The sequence below is a fragment of the Oncorhynchus nerka genome, linkage group LG2 (genome assembly GCF_034236695.1).
Source record: "Oncorhynchus nerka isolate Pitt River linkage group LG2, Oner_Uvic_2.0, whole genome shotgun sequence".
NCBI classification, from domain to species: Eukaryota; Metazoa; Chordata; class Actinopteri; order Salmoniformes; family Salmonidae; genus Oncorhynchus; species Oncorhynchus nerka.
This window is the reverse complement of record NC_088397.1, coordinates 77,946,871-77,964,504: the sequence shown is the minus strand read 5'-3', so window position 1 is coordinate 77,964,504 and position 17,634 is coordinate 77,946,871. Positions and strand designations below refer to the sequence as shown.

At 43.7% G+C, this 17,634-nt stretch overlaps 1 pseudogene; it reads right to left on the bottom strand.

Annotated features, from left to right (window-relative positions):
* Positions 1 to 16,486: 16,486 nt before the first annotated feature.
* LOC135572947 (zinc finger protein 18-like) lies at positions 16,487 to 17,239 on the bottom strand (annotated as a pseudogene).
* Between the last annotated feature and the right edge of the window lie 395 nt (positions 17,240 to 17,634).

Genomic DNA, 17,634 nt, shown 5'->3' with positions numbered 1-17,634 from the left:
CATAGGTACCACCCCTTCAATGATTTGGTTATTTAAAGAATGAACAACTACTACACTGTTTAAGTCACTAGGTAAGGTAGAATTCAATCAATTAAGACAAACCCCTAACAACTATACCCTACACACATGCACCTACAAGAAAATAAAAATAGGCAGAGGGTATATAAAGGTACCTTGTCCTGTGGTACCCTGTAATCTCTTAAAGAAAATGATAGCTATGCCTTTACTGTGCCATTCTGATTTAACGACAGATTACCACTTCTTCTGAACTGGCTGGACATAACTACACCAACAGATGCCTAACACAGAGCTCAAACAAATTCAGAATATTGATAAGGTTGTGCCGGGGGCATCAATATCTCAGGATCCACTTACTGCCAATGTTCCCGTGAGCAAGGAACTTAACCACCTAAACTGCTTATTGGGCCCTGCACTGTGGCTGCTCTCTACTCCAGCCTCTCCAACCTAATGTGTGTTTGTGTGTGTGAATGTATATCGGGGGCGTTGGATGAAAGCTGACGACAAATTTCTATCTGCGTGGACCAATAAAGTATATCTATCTGTCCAAGTTATACCTTTCACGTCAGTGTCAAATATCAATTTAATCTCATCCACAGTTTTGGTCTGTTGGTCTTTGAAGCCCTGAGGACACAGAACGTCAGACCAGATAATGGAGGGATTGTTAGGGCGTCCCACAAGGATCAAAGGGACCATCCCCAGCTTTTCCAGCTTGTGGATCTGAAACGATTTAAGACAGTCATTCAGTCATACAACTAGTTAGTACACATACATTTGCCTACATACTTGAATAATTCATAGGGAGGATAGTAAGTATGTCATTATCGCTAGCTCACCAGTAAATGGGCAGTATTAAGAACCTTGGCAACATTGTTTCCCTTAAGGGGGCTTCGAGCCCAGTTGTCATCATCTTTCTGCGAATCCAGTTTTTTTTTCAGTTGCTGTGCTGCCCCACACAAGTCACATTTGCGACGTGCCACCCTGATGTCTCCGCCACATGCACAGCACTTTATGAATGTTGAACCTGGCATCTGAAACTAACAAGAATCAAGATTGGCATTACAATTGTGGAAGAAATGGGAAAATGAGCAAACAGAAATGATGATATGGTAAAATAGCAGATTACTATCATTTTACTTCCATGAAATTAGGACAGGTGTAAACATTCAGTCGACCAGCTATCAGATTGGGAAGTGGTGCTGAACACAAAAGCATGGTTACAATGTCATAATTCAATAACATCACACCACTTGAAGCCGACTTGAGAGGGACTTCTTTCTTGATATAATATAAGCTTTTTCTATAGCTAAATGTAATCTACAATATAAACAATTACATTGGAATGAGTAGGCAGGTCACAGAGAGACAGACAAGCTGACGGACAGGAAGAATAACAGACACACAGACAAGTGACAACAGACTGAGGTGGAATGGCAGAGACAGATGGAGGCAGACAGGCAGGCAGACTGACGGACCAACAGAGACACTAAAGACACAGACAGACTAAACACGCTGACAGACAGAGTATTAGATAGATCAACAGAGAGAGAAAGAAAGTAAGAGAGAGAATGGCCTCTAGAAAAGCCCTTGGATTGGGTTGTAAAACAAGCAAGCCTAAGCAAGGAAGGAAAGAAGCAATCCACAAACATAATAGGCTGCAAAGAAAGATTTTGGGCCCATGTTGGCTACTGTAACTTGCAGTCAATATGAATTACAATCTTTAGGCCCCAACTTTAAACTGAATGACTTTGGAGAAGCAGATAAAGGACATTACCAAAATCTCCCTTTAAACACACTTTTCTAACCTGTCCTTAATGTAACTGTAGTGTCGATTCCCTAGAAAAAGCCACTGGCACAGGAGAGAGTTGTCCATAACACGTCCACAAGGAACAGCTTTTTATTCTTTTAAAGTTCCCATTTATTGAGCATAGAAAATATAAATAGCTCCAATACACATATTCCAATACAAAAGGTGCAAAGAGATGCATTCTATAAGCTGTGTGTGTGATACGGTAACAACTGTACAGGTGAAGTCGGAAGTTTACATACACTTAGGTTGGAGTCATTAAAACTTGTTTTTCCACCACTCCACAAATTTCTTGTTAACAAACTATAGTTTTGGCAAGTCGGTTAGGACATCTACTGTGTGCATGACAAGTAATTTTTCCAACAATTGTTTACAGACAGATTATTTCACTGTATCACAATTCCAGTGGGTCAGAATGTACATACACTAAATTGACTGTGCCTTTAAACAGTTTGGAAAATTCCAGAAAATGATGTCATGGCTTTAGAAGCTTCTAATAGGCTAATTGACATCATTTGAGTCAATCCTTAGGAGCAATTTCCAAATGTCTGAAGGTACTATGTTCATCTATACAAACAATAGTTCGCAAGTATAAACACCATGGGACCACGCAGCCGTCATACTGCTCAGGACGCATTCCGTCTCCTAGAGATGAACGTACTTTGGTGCGAAAGTGCAAATCAATCCCATAAAAACAGCACCTTGTGAAGATGCTGGAGGAAACAGGTGCAAAGGTATCTATATCCACAGTAAAAGGAGTCCTATATCGACATAACCTGAAAAGCCGCTCAGCAAAGAAGAAGCCACTGCTCCAAAACCGCCATAAAAAAGCCTGACTACGGTTTGCAACTGTACATGGGGACTAAGATCGTACTTTTTGGATAAATGTCCTCTGGTCTGATGAAACAAAAATAGAGTTGTTTGGCCATAATGACCATCGTTATGTGTGGAGGAAAAAGGGGGAGGCTTGCAAGCCAAAGAATACCATCCCAACTGTGAAGCATGGGGGTGGCAGCATCATGTTGTGGGGGTGCTTTGCTGCAAGAGGGATTGGTGTAATTTACAAAATAGATGGCATCATTAGGGAGGGAAATTATGTGCATATATTGAAGCAACATCTCAAGACATCAGTCAGGAAGTTAAAGCTTGGTTGAAAATGGGTACTCCAAATGGACAATGACCCCAAGCACACTTCCAAAGTTGTGTCAAAATGGCTTAAGGACAACAAAGTCAAGGTATTGGAGTGGCCATCACATAGCCCTGACCTCAATCCTGTAGAAAATTTGTGGGCAGAATTGATCAAGTGTGTGCGAGCAAGGAGGCCTACAAACCTGACTCAGTTACACCAGCTCTGTCAGCAGGAATGGGCCAACATTCACCCAACTTATTGTGGGAAGCTTGTGGAAGGCTACCCAAAACATTTGACCCAAGTTTAACAACTAGCAAATACTGATTGAGTGTATGTTAACTTCTGACCCACTGGGAATGTGATGAAAGAAATAAAAGCTGAAATAAATCATGCTCTCTACTATTATTCTGACATTTCACATTCTTAAAATAAAGTGGTGATCCTTACTTACATAAAACAGAGAATTTTTTACAAGGATTAAATGTCAGGAATTGTGAAAAACTGAGTTTAAATCTATTTGGATATGGTGTATGTAAACCTTTGACTTCAACTGTATGTGCTCTCCTCTCACCTGTGCCAACCCTTCCTGGTCACCTATGCCTACACGTGACCAGTGACCCATGACCCCAACATATAGTCCCCTCTAGTGTACAAAAAAACAAACATGCCATGAGGTCGAAGGAATTGTCCGTAGAGCTCCGAGACAGGATTGTGTCGAAAAAATGTCTGCAGAATTGAAGGTCCCTAAGAACACAGTGGCCTCCATCATTCTTCAATGAAAGAAGTTTGGAACCACCAACACTCTTCCTAGAGCTGGCTGACCGGACAAACTGAACAATCGGGGGAGAAGGGCTTTGGTCAGGGAGGTGACCAACAACCCGATGGCCACCCTAACAGAGCTACAGAGTTCCTCTGTGATGATGGGAGAACCTTTCAGAGAGACAACCATCTCTGCAGCACTCTACCAACCAGGCCTTTATGGTAGAGTGGGCGAGACGGAAGCCACTACTCAGTAAAAGGTACATGACAGCCCGCTTGGAGTTTGCCAAAAGGCACCTAAAGGACTCTCAGACCATGAGAAAAAAGATTCTCTGGTCTGATGAAACCAAGATTCGATTCTTTGGCCTGAATGCCAAACATCACGTCTGGAGGAAGACTGGAACCATCCCTACGGTGAAGCATGGTGGTGGCAGCATCATGCTGTGGGGAGGTTTTTCAGCGGCAGGGACAGGAAGACTAGTCAGGATCAAGGGAAAGATGAACAGAGCAAAGTACTGAGAGATCCTTGATGAAAACCTGCTCTAGAGCACTCAGGACCTAAGACTGGGGTGAAGGTTCCCTTCCAACGGAAGCATACAGCCAAGACAACGTGTTGGAGTGTGCCCCTAGCTATCCGTAAATTTAAAAAAATAATAATAATAATTGTGCAGTCTGGTTTGCCTAATATAAAGACTTTGAAATTATTTATACTTTTACTTTTGATGCTGAAGTATTGTAACAACCCTGGTTTTATAAGAGCAGATATCGTCTCTGCCGCACGAGCATGCTTATGGGGCACAGTCGATAGCGCGCTGGACTTCGGGCTAGAAGGTGGAGGGTTTGAGGCCTGCTCCCTGCCTGTTTCATTACAATACTATATACATTTTATGGACATAGTCTATTTTACATTTGTCATCTTGTAATTTTTAGTCCCACTCTAAAGCTCCACTCAACCCCTCCCATCTATATCAACAACCCGAGCCACTGCCTGTTCACCACGCTACGATCCAGATCAAAGCTGGGACCGAGAGACTGAAAAACAGTTTCTATCTCAAGGCCATCAGACTGGTAAACAGCCATCACTAACACAGAGAGGCTGCTGCCTACAGACAGACTCGAAATCATTGGCCACTTTAATAAATGGTTCACTAGTCACTATAATAATTCCTCTTTAATAATGTTTACATATCTTACAATACTCATCTCATATGTATATACTGTATTTTATACCATCTATTGCATCTTGCCTATGTATGCCGCTCCGTCATTGCTCATCCATACATGTATATATTCTTTAGATATGTGTGTATAACGTAGTTGTGTAATTGTTAAATATTACTGCACTGTCGGGAACTAGAAGCACAAGCATTTCGCTACACTGCAACAACCGCGAAGCCTGGAAGATGCAGTTGCCATCATAGCAATCCTGTCAGGTTAGCACTACATAAATTCATAACATTACTGTATCTACTAAACTACATGTAAAAAATGATGTTGGTGTATGTAACGGATCTCGTCCGCCTCTTCTGAGGAGGAGTAGTGAGAAGGATCGGTTGACCAAAACGCAGCGTGGTAAGTGTCCATAATGTTTAATAAAAACAACAGAACACTGGAACAAAACAAAAGAACGTGCATCAACGAAACAGTCCCGTGTGGCGAACAAACACTGACACGGAAGACAAACACCCACCAAACACAGGTGGAAAAAAGGCTACCTAAGTATGATTCTCAATCAGAGACAACTAACGACACCTGCCTCTGATTGAGAACCATACCAGGCCGAACACAGAAACCAACATAGAAAAACAAACATAGACTGCCCACCCCAACTCACGCCCTGACCATACTAAACAAAGACAAAACAAAGGAACTAAGGTCAGAACGTGACAGTGTAGAGTAAAAACAACAGCTGCAAACAATCGCTTAGTAGTTATGAAAATGTATGCCGACACTAGGCGAATTAAAGAAACACAGAGAAGCTATTGTACGATCAGGAAGAATCGAAGATTATCTGTGTATGTATGTATATGTACACACACACACACACACGATACTGGACTGACTCGACCGCTCTAAACAAAGAGAATAAAATGTCTGCATAACCGGAAGGAGAAGAGGCAGGAACATTCTAACCAGGGAAAAAACGGTGCGCAACTATAGGGCAAAACAGTTGGATAAGATTGTTGACAACATGTAAACTATATTTAGTCTTCAATGTTTTTATATAAAAGCCGCAGCTTTTGTGGAGCGATGGGTAACAATGCTTCGAGGGTGACTGTTGACGTGTGCAGAGCGTCCCTGGTTCGCGCCCAGGTTGGGGCGAGGGGACAGACGTAAATTCTATACTGTAAGATTGGTGCCATGACCCGGATCAACAGATCAGCTGCAGCAGATCGCCAGGGGACCCCTACACAGAACTGGATCGACATCACACGTTTAGAACATTTGAGGGCAAGGTGAACTTTGGACAATATGTTGCGTACACCTCAGTTGTGTGAGATTAAAGAACAGGAGAGAGAAGACATATCAGGTGTTGGTGATAACAATGTACATGTTACTCCGGTTGGCGTTACTGTGAGAGGTCCACAAGGTATTGCCACTGGGGTGGCACTGGACTCAGTTGGACTCAGTTGGCCAGTATGATGGAACATAGTGCTAGAGCCAGTCCTCTTAGATACCCAGCAGCCGATACTAGAGTACCTAATGTTAGCAGTAGCCAATCAGGCAACGATAACAGGGAAGAGTCCCAGAAAGCCATAGGGGGTGAAAATGAAAACCGAACCCAATTGCAAGCCCTAGCAGAGTTAGTCAAACAACTGTGCAGTGAAATAGGAAATCAAGTTGCCACTAGTCTAGCAGGGGCTGGTGCAAGCACTTTCCCTCCCCAACCAATAGTAGAAATACCTGATTGGTCAACCTAATCCTGAAGTCAGACGTCAGAGAACCACCCCACTTCCGGGGTGATAGCACAGACCGGTGCACAGTCACTGAATGGCAAGAACTTATGCAAGCTAGCTTGAAAAAGAAGGGATGCAGTATATCAGAACAGGGGCAAGAGATACAGGATAGACTGATGGGGCGGGCTAAAGACATAGTCAGAATTGGGCTCCATGGAAACCCTCTTGTTAACATAAGCAGAGGCCCTGAAGCCATATACAATATCTTGAGGCAGCACTTTGGAGAAGCAATCTCATCTACAATTCCATTGGGATACTTCTATGAAACCTTACCAAGACAGTCAGAGAGCTGCTTGGATTATTGGGTTAGACTGAACAAAGCAATTGACCTTGCCAATGAGTGCTTGCAAAGACAGGGAAAAAGAGTGGATGATCCAGGTCATGAGGTGACCAAGATGTTTGTTAAGCACTGCCCTGATCCAGCACTATATGCCGCTCTTAGGTGCAGGCCTATTGAAAATTGGACTGTTGGAGATTTGCAGGCAATGATTGACAGCCATCACAGAGACAAACAGTCAGCCAGACACAGGGCGCAAAGTACTGCCAAGGTAGAAATTGTGATGACACCCGACGCTTGGTGTATGACTTAACAACAAGCAGTCGCTCATGATAATTCAGCCACACCCACTAACAGTGATCAGGCTCCATTGAACAAAGTGATCTCTCTCCTGGAAAAGCTCCTGTCAACCCAGGAACAGAATCAAAGGAGAACTTCGGCCAGAACGCCACAAACTAATACAGCTGCTGGTTCCTGTAGAATTTGTAAGGCCTCAAACCATTCAACTCAGTCGCACTGCTTTAAGGAGGGTTTATGCTTCAAGTGTCACAGGACAGGCCACAGAGTCTTTGAATGTCCAGCAAGAAAACTAGTTGGAGAGGCAACTGACGAGGCTCCCCCTGGGCCCGCTTTAAACTAACATGCTCACGCCAAGAGGGGGGCAGTGTGGGCAAACATGTTACACCCCCACAGAACACCACGGATATAAGGACTGGAAACACAATGAAAACCGAGGCGATTTATCCGAAAATAGAGAGTAATGACAGTCTTTTCTATGTTCCAGTAATGGTGCAAGAAATTGTAGAACTTCAAGCTGTGATAGATAATGGGTCTATGACCTGCCCGTTACGTGAGTCTGCTGAAGACACACTTCTGAGATGTAATGTGATTAAACCAGAGTCTAGAAAGCCACCTCAAGTAGTTCTTGTAGGCTATGGGGGCAACCAGGCACAGCCTAAGTATGAATATGACTTGAACATTGATCTTTTAGATTGCAAGATGGCAGTGTCTGTTTTAGTTGTACCTGGACAGACAGACGATATGATAGTTGGATCGAACGCCATAAAACACATAATGCAACAGGTTAAGAAAACAGAGTGGTATTGGGACAGCCTCTCCAAACCTGCCAAAGGAGATTCACATGAACTTTTACTCAGCATGCTAGCCAACGTGAACCGCTGGCACGGTGACAAAATAACAGACAAAGTGGGAACTGTAATGCTCAAGCAGAGTGTGACTCTCATGCCTCAACATGAACATTTGGTCTGGGGAAAACTGAAAGAAAAGGTGCCGCTATCCGTTGGTAGTACTGTAGTTATAGAGGCCACTACAGCACGATCTGCACCAAGAAATGTCCTAGTAGGACGCACTGTATGTCCTTTGAGGGGTGACAAGTGGGTCCCCATGAAAGTGATCAAAATGTTGGACCACCCTATTGTTCTCCACCGTAATACCAAGTTGGCTGATGTTCACCCATGCCTAGCCCTAGAAGACCTAGAGCTCTATTCCAGCCATGTTGAGAACCCCAGTAATGTCGTCTCCACTTCAGAATGTCACCCAAACTGGGGAAGAATGTTCAGTTAGTGGAAAAAGGACAAAGGAGTATCTACAAAAGTTGGAAGAGTTGGGCTTAATAGAAGTTGACATAGAGTCCTGTGAAGTGTCTGATATGTGGAAAGGAAAACTAGTGGGCCTTATTGCTCAGTATGAAGGCATCTTCTCCAGGGACCGACTTGACTGTGGAGAAGCGAAGAATGTCATCCACCGTATTCGACTCAAAGATGAAAAGCCTTTCAGGCGGCCGTACAGGAGGGTCTCTCCATCCGACTACCAGAAACTGAGGCAGACGTTGGAGGAAATGGAGGAGCGGGACATCATCCAAAAGTCCAGTCGTGAGTGGGCCTCCCCCTTGTCCTGGTTTGGAAGCCGTCAGGAGAGTTGAGAATTTGCACTGATTTCAGATGGTTGAACCAGAGGAAAGAGAAAGATGCATACCCATTGCCCCATCAATCCCATGCTCTCACTGCATTGGGAGGGAACTGCTTCTTCAGTACTATGGATTTGACTTCGGGATTCTACAACATCCCCATACATGAAGATGACCGCAAGTACACAGCGTGCACAACACCCACAGGTTTATTTGAGTACAACAGAATGGCTCAGGGGTTATGTAACAGCCCAGCAACATTCGCCAGAATGATGACCTCGATCTTCGGCAACCAGAACTACTTGTCCCTCCTGTGCTACTTGGATGATCTCCTGGTTTTCGGGAAGAGTGAGCAGGAAGACCTGGACCGTCTTGAAATGGTGTTCTCCCGCCTAGAGGAACAACCTGAAGCTAGCTCAAAAATGTTACCTCCTCAGAAAATCTGTCAAGTTTTTAGGCCATATCGTCACGGCAGAGGGCATTGCAACCGACCCAGGAAAAGTGTCTGCAATCAACGACATCACAGCAGCTGATCTGATGGAAAATGATGGGAAAACACCTTCACCCACCAAGGTCAGATCATTTCTTGGTATGGCAAACTATTATTCCCACTTCATTGTGAGTTTCTCAGGTTTAGCCAAACCACTGTTTCGTCTGATTGCAGGACAGAAAAGAAAGCGGAAAGGAGAAAAAGGAAAACCTCATGGCGGGGCCCTAAAACGTCTGAAACCTGAAGACTGGACTACTGAATGTGAGGAGGTGCTGGAGAAGCTAAAATTTGCAGTCTCCCAGACAGCTGTGCTGGCTCACACAGACTTTAGCAGACTGTTTCTCTTATCAACAGGATGGCTTAGGTGCAGTACTTAGCCAGACATTTGAGGGTGAGAGTAGGCCCAGACTTGTAGCCTTTGCAAGCAAGACTCTGTCAAGGTCCCAGTCCCGTTACCCAGCACACATAGAGTTCTTCACTCTTAAGAGGGCTGTGTGTGATAAGTTCACCCATTAGCTGAAGGGGAATAGATTCACAGTCATAACAGATAACAACCCCCTGACATATACAGTATAATGACAAAACCAACGATAGACGCCTGTGAGCAATGGTGGGTCTCTAAACTGGCCCCCTTTGACTTTTACTTGAAGTACATCCCCGGGCCCCAGAATGTCCCAGCAGACCTGCTTAGTCGACAGCCGTTTATTGGAGATAGAAAGGGAAGTGAGTTCCCAGAGTATGTGACTTCAGAGTCCATCCAGAACGCATTCAAACAGTCAGTCAATATCCAGGGTGATGAGATCCTGGCTCAAGTCTCTTCTGAAGGAGTGAAAACAGTTTTGGAATCCTGTCTGGAGTGGGATGCGAGTGTGCCAGTGCGCAAATTCCAATTAGCCCAGTATTCTGCCAGCGTCCTTCAGCATGAAGGGGGAGCGGCTACTCTTCCAGTCCTTTCTTCTGATGTGATACGGAGAAAACAGAAGGCGGATTAGGTGCTGGCCCGAGTTGCGTACTTTGTTGAGAGGAGGAGGAGACCTTCGCGGAGAGAGAGGGATCATGAGACTGCCCAAGTGTTGAGAATGCTGAAGCATGGGATAAATTTGAAATCAAGGATGAGATCCTCTACCGAAGATCTAAGGACAGAGTTGTCAAGAAGAGGTACCAGCTGGTGGTGCCAGACTCCCTTAAAGCAATCGTTCTGAGGGGAACCCATGATGAAGCCGGCCACCAAGGCCAGACTAGAACACTCCATTTGGTACGTCAAAGGTTCTTCTGGACTGGAATGGATGGGGAAGTGAAGAAGTATGTCTCCTATTGTACGCGCTGTGTGGTTGGCAAGACAATGGAGCCAGAGGCCAGGGCACCGTTGGAATCTATACAGACCAGCACAGCATTGAAACTGGTGTGCATAGACTTCTGGTCAGCTTCTGGTCAGAGCGTTGATGTACTCGTCATCACAGATCATTTGCGTCATTGCATTTCCTTGCCCGAACCAGACAGCAAAGGTGGTTGCCCAGAAGTTATGGAACCAGTTATTCTGTGTCTATGAGTTTCCCCAGCAGATACACTCTGACAAAGGAGCAAACATTGAGAGTCACTTAATAGCAGAATTGCTACAAGTGTCAGGAGTCAGAAAGTCCCATACCACTCCATATCATCCTATGGGCAACGGTCAGACGGAAAGATCCAACCGCACGCTCGGTAACATGGTCCGATCGTTGCCAGCGAGAACAAAAGAAAGATGGCCCCAGATGATACAGACGCTCACCTTCTCGTACAACTGTACCACACACGAAACGACAGGATTCACACCGTTCTTCCTGATGTTCGGACGAATTCCACGACTGCCAGTGGACATCATGTTTGGAAGTACCTTGAAAAACGAAGACGTGTTGACTCATGACGAGTATGTTGACTCGTTCCAAAAGGACCTGCGAGAGGCTGTCAGGATCGCTCAGGCCAACACCACTGAGGCACAGAAAAAGCAAGCAAGGCAGTATAACAAGAGAGTAAAAGGTACTGCCCTGGAGATTGGAGACTGGGTTCTCTTGGCAAACCGAAAGGAAAGAGGAAAAGGTAAACTTGCCGACTTGTGGGATTCAACGGTCTATGTGATCACATGGAAAGACCCGTCTGATCATCTACAGAGTCGAAGATCCTACTACCAAGAAGAGTAAGGTAGTTCATCGAAACTTCATACTGCCAGTGAACTTCCTGCCGGTGGGACAGACTGACGAGATATCCACAGTAGCCTCTACTGCTTCAGAGGAGGACATAATCGCAGACAGCGGTGACGAAAGGACGGTATTCGATGTGGATGTGGATTCAGAGGATCGAAGGACTGCTGTTTGGATTCTCGAGGGCCAGAACCCTGAGGGGCCCACGGAAGCTGAAGCTCAAAAATCTTCAGGACTGGAAGATGGAGTAAACATGAGAGAAGCTGATCCTCAAAGCCCAGGGAAGGACATGATCTCCAAACAAGCAGCTAACTCAAGCACAGGTAGCTCCTCAAGGATGCCTGGTGATGATTCAAGTGATCCTTCTGAAGATGACACAAGTAGAAAAGCAATGTCAGTGAGCAGTCAAGATGGCATCAGCAGTAGAAGTTAATCAGTCAGCGGCTCTGTGTGCATAAGATCTACTAAGAAGAGAATGAGTAACCAGAGAGAGGTAGAGTGCAGAAACAGCCAGACGTCTGAGTTCACCGATACAGTCCTGAGACCCAGTGAAGGCACTTTGAGAACTCGAACTGGAAGAGTTGTGAAGCCTGTCAGAAGACTTTTAGAGTCAATTAGTCAAGTGATTGCTGAGCCTGACAAAAGAGAGCATCTAGCGACCCTGATTCAGGCCCTATCAACTTTTGTTGAAGTGACAGTACCCCAATGAAACAGAGGCCAGAGGATAGATTAAGGAAATGAGAAATACTTTATTAGAGGGTCTTAGGTTGTATGTATATGGGCATATTTCTACCTGGCAAAGTCTCTTTGCTGTCCTTCTGGACAACTCTTGGTCAAGGTTACCCCTCTTAAAGTTTGCTGAAATGAAGAAGGGGTGAGTGTAGTAGTGTTAAAATGGTCATTCCATCAAACTTCAAATGATTAGAATAGTACAGAACGCAGAACAGAACAACCAGGTTGAGGGTCAGTGGCCAAGCCCGCCAACAGGAATATTCCAAGTTCAGACAGAAGGGGGGAGTAAGATCGCTATGATCGCCAGGAACTTTACTTTTGGTGTCTATTTTTAATTGTTGCGCTACTGGTGCTGCCTGTTGATGTTAGGTAGGCAGCTACAGTAGCTGAATGATGTTAACATCTTTGTTTTTTTTAAACCTTTATTTAACTAGGCAAGTCAGTTAAGGACAAATTGTTCTAGGAACAGTGGGTTCCCTGAACAGCCTGTTCAGGGGCAGAACGAGGGGTTTGAACTTGCAACCTTCCGGTTACTAGTCCAACACTCTAACCACTAGGCTACCCTGTCACCCCTATAACAAATCGTACAATATATCTTAAGCCTCTGTTAACTTTCTGCATATATCCCAAAACCCTATTCTTTCTCAATTAATTTCCCCCATATAATTGGCTGAACGAACCAGAGGTAAATCATTTTCCTGGTTTTAGGAAGTTCAAGCTGGCGAACTCTATAGATTACGTTTTTTTATTTAGCAGTTAATCACTCATTTAGAAAAACCTGCAACAGCTTCATTTTTGACATTTTGAGGGAAAGCAGAGTGCATATGTTTATTGTTTTGCTGCTAACATTGTGTCTCTGATGGTGGCCAGCAAGCATCCGATGTAAACAATGCGAACTCTTCCTAGTCTATGAATTCGTACCTGCACGAGGTAAAATTGTCATATCGCCGCCTGCTGTACTGGAGTTGTAGCGCATCTGAACTAAACAATCATCTGTCGCCAAGTGTCCCAAACATAGAGATAGATAGAGGACTCATCTTTGTGTCTGTGTCAGTCGTACATTTTCTTCTTTGCGATTGGCTGATCCCTCCTGATGACTCAGTTAGACATGACTCCAACAGGGTTACTAGGAAGGATCAGCCAATGAAGTTGGAAGTCCCACCCAGTTGACTACTTTAAAATGGCAGAAGCCTTCAATGGCACTGCCTACGCTAATACAGCCTTTTGGCCACTAGAGGCCTCTATCATTCTTTATGGTCCCCAAAAATATGCCAATCAAACACAGCGAAAGTTATGTAGTAGTAGTAGTAGTAGTAGAAGGCTAATGTGAAATATTCTACATCTATACCAGAGGGGTATACTACAAAGCAAGATCAGTGATCAGATCATATTCTGAAATGGGCATGGTCAAAAACCAAAACATTTACTTTTTGGTTGTTGACCATGCCCATTTCACAATATTCCGCCAGTTCAGGTTTATAAATGAACCAGAAAACCAATAGTTATTTCTGATTGTTTATCAAAGTTAGCTGGCTAACTCATCCTGCTTTGTAGTACCACTCTGTATACTGTATTATGTCTAGTAATAAATAAAGATTGAGAGACTACTCAATTTCTTTGAGCTAATTTGAGTCCTGTACTAACTGATCTATAAAATAGCCTGCTATAACAAATGTTACAATTTAAATATAATGATTTACACTAAGTAAAAATGAAAAGATTTATTCACAAGAAGCATGATATACCAATCCACTCTAAGATGCTCACAACAACATAGAATGGCATTACATGGACTGGGGCCATGTCAGGTTTATGAGAAAGAACACCATGCAGTGGTGTCAAACCCACTACACAGATATAAGAGGTCATGGCAGACTAGAGCTGGTGAGGTGACACATTTGAACAAGGAGCCTTGTTGAAACAAAAGATGTGCTGCTTTTAGTACAGCTACAAGAAAGTAATTGAAATGTACCATGTATAGTTCTGAACAAAATGAGAAGGTAACTCTATATATGCTGAAAATGCATTGTCTCTGTTAGGCACAACATTGTGGGCTTCTTATGCATGTTTATTCCTCAAAACATTTACAATGTATTCAACCAATATCAAATCACCTTCTGGGGATGTGTTTGTCCTCCTACTACAGGTGTTAGGTAGTGTAAAGGATGTCACACTGCTTCCTAAAAGCCAATTTATGCTTAAAGCCAATTTATGCTTGATCTTGTAATGCAATCCGGAGGCTCCGTAAGGCAGGAGTGATGCAATTTCCGGCGGAAGCCAAATCGAGCTCCGTACCACATTTTTTAGCAATGCTTAGGGCTCCGTATAGCTCCGCATTGGCATGATTGGTTGACGGTCGGTTGGGGCGGTACATCCTGTATCAACACAAACTCACGTCCTTGACAACTTCCTTGATAACAAATATGGAGAACTTTGACGAAAGGATATCAGAACAAGTTCACAAATAAACAACATCTTTATAATACCATGTGTAGGGATTTCAAAAACACGAAAGTTAGTTTGAACTCCTGGAAAGCGATCAGGGAGGTAATGGGGATAGATGCGGTATAGGAGGTCAATGGAATGCAGACCGCATGGGATAGAAGGACGTTGGATTGGCGCACATTCAACAAATCTGCTCTATCAAAGTGGATATTTGTCAAATCCGCCATGATTTATGTATTTTAACAGGCCCAAGATGTGATTTCTAAAAACCAATTTGGATATATTTGGCTGTTTTCTTGGTCTAACATTTAATGCAAATGTATACTTGATTTGTAAATGTGGTCCGGAGGCTCAGTGCAAAGGGTGTGATGCAATTGTGGCACCTCTAGAGGCTTGTGAAAGCCAAATCGAGCTCCGTACCGCATCGCCATGCAACTCCCAAATTCTCTACATTGACATGATTGGTTGACGGTAGATGGGGGCAGGAACTCATGTTTAAACACAAACTCACTTCCTTTGTCAACTTCCTTCACAACAGCTCTGCTCCGCGAAGCTCAAGAAGTATGAATGCTCTGACTTATCTGGAGTGCTCTGACTTATTGCAGTAAATGCTGTATGGCCACTGCAGACTTCGGATTGACCATGTAGAGCCATAATGCCCAATGTCCACCAGATGCATATGCTTTTTGCTTTTGCCAGATGTCTAGCCTGCATTTTCCGTACATGATGCACATGTGCTTCACTTTTCAAATTAGCTAAAAGCTAGCTAGTTGGATTTTGTGTGTGTACTTCCGTATGTACCATGGTAAAGCACGAGTTGAAAATATTGAATGCATGTGGTACACAGAATGCACCGCAGCCTAGTGCGGCACCTATGTCTAGCACTGTGGACTGCTCCATTGACAATGAATGACTTCCGACGGAATGTTAAGGGTTTGATGCATCTGCTGGACATGAGGTGTCAGCAAGTACAACTTCCTCCTGATTCGACCCATACCCGAAGCGAACTTAGGACCTCTGCCTTGCTAGCACATTTGACCAGTCGGTGCCACACGAAAAGCTAGTTATTCACTGGCATAAGCGGGGATACTTCAGGCTGAGGAGTAAGTTTCACACATCCCTATGTGCTTCAGTAGCATCTGAAGCATCTTTGAAATATTTTACAAAACATTATATCCACTTTTGTGCCATGCTCAAATTTGTTTTAAATGGAATATCAGCTTTTTAGGATTAAAAGGTCCACAAACAAGAAAGAGTTAGATTTTCCCTAAGCAGGACTGTCATGTTTCTCCCTCTGGGTTCATCCTCACCTTCAGTTCTTACAAGACTTGGGGCACATATATGGTCTCTCACCTGTGTGAATACTAAGATGATATTTTAGGCTTTTCTACTGAGTGAATCATTTGCCACAATAACAACACTGATATGGTCTCTCTCCTGTATGACTCATCTTATGATCTGCCAATAATTTACAGCATTCTTTACAGTGATGTGTTTTGTATTTCTCCTCTGTGTGAGTCACCATATGTTCTTTCAGGCATATATGACTGAAGCATTTGCCACATTCACTGCACTGATATCGTTTCTCTCCAGTTTGTGTTCTTATATGGACTCTCAGGTTATGTTTCTGGCTGAAGTATTTGCCACATTCTTTGCAACAATTCACTTTCTGCCCTGTGTGCGTCATCATATGCCTGGTAAGGATTATCTTCTGACTGAAACTTTTGCCACATACTTTGCAGCAATGTGTTCTCCCCTGTGTGACTTCTCATATGGTATGTTCTGTCAGGTTTCCCTTCTTACTGAAACTTTCTCCACATACATTGCAGCAACACAATTTCTCCCTTGTGTGAATTTTCTGATGTGCTTTAAAAATGCAAATTTTCACAATGCATTTCCTGCAGATAGGACACCTATGTGGTCTCTCCCGAGTGAGCCGCCCTCAATGGAACTTTCAGTTCACTGGCTTCCCTGGTCTTAACTGAGCTGTATCCTTTCTTTGTCCATGTTCTCTTTGATTTGAGTGGCTGTAATCCTGATATTAGACCTCCACTGTCCATCCCATTGTCACTTTGACTGTTCCCAATATGAGCTGCAGAACAATCAGAATTTATTGGAGAAAGTGGCTTCAATTCACTATTTGGTTCTGATTCTCCATAGCCCTCTGCATCAAGTTCTGTTTTATTCAGATGTTTGTGTTGATAGAAAGTCCTCTACGTTCTCCACAATCTAGGTTTGGGGAAGATGTGAGGGCTGAGGTAGGTCCTGATCATAGTCACTTTTCACATGGGAAGAGAGAATTTGAACTCTTTGATATCAGACTCTGAAGCTGCTCTTCCTCCTGACTGGTCCCAAACTCCTCCTGTTCCTCTTTAATCTGAGTGGGCTCTGGGTCCTCCTGGCCCAGACTGGGGCTCCACTCCTGCTGCTCATTGGGAACCTCCTCTTCAGGGACATGGTAAGTGAGCTGATGCAGGTCTGGAGCGATGTAGAGATTAATATCAGGGAAGTAGGCTAACATACACTACCGGTCAAAAGTTTTAGAACACCTATTCATTCAAGGGTTTTTATTTTTTTTATTTTTTTCTACTTTGTATAATAATAGTGAAGACATTATAACTGTGAAATAACAGATGGAATCATGTAGTAACCAAAAAAGTGTTCAACAAATCAAATATATTTTATATTTGAGATTCTTCAAATAGCCACCCTTTGCCTTGATGGCAGCTTTGCACACTCTTGGCATTCTCTCAACCAGCTTCACCTGGAATGCTTTTCCAACAGTCTTGAAGGAGTTCTCACATATGCTGAGCACTTGTTGGCTGCTTTTCCTTCACTCTGTGGACCGACTCATCCCAAACCATCTCAATTGGGTTGAAGTCGGGAGATTGTGGAGGCCAGGTCATCTGCTGCAGC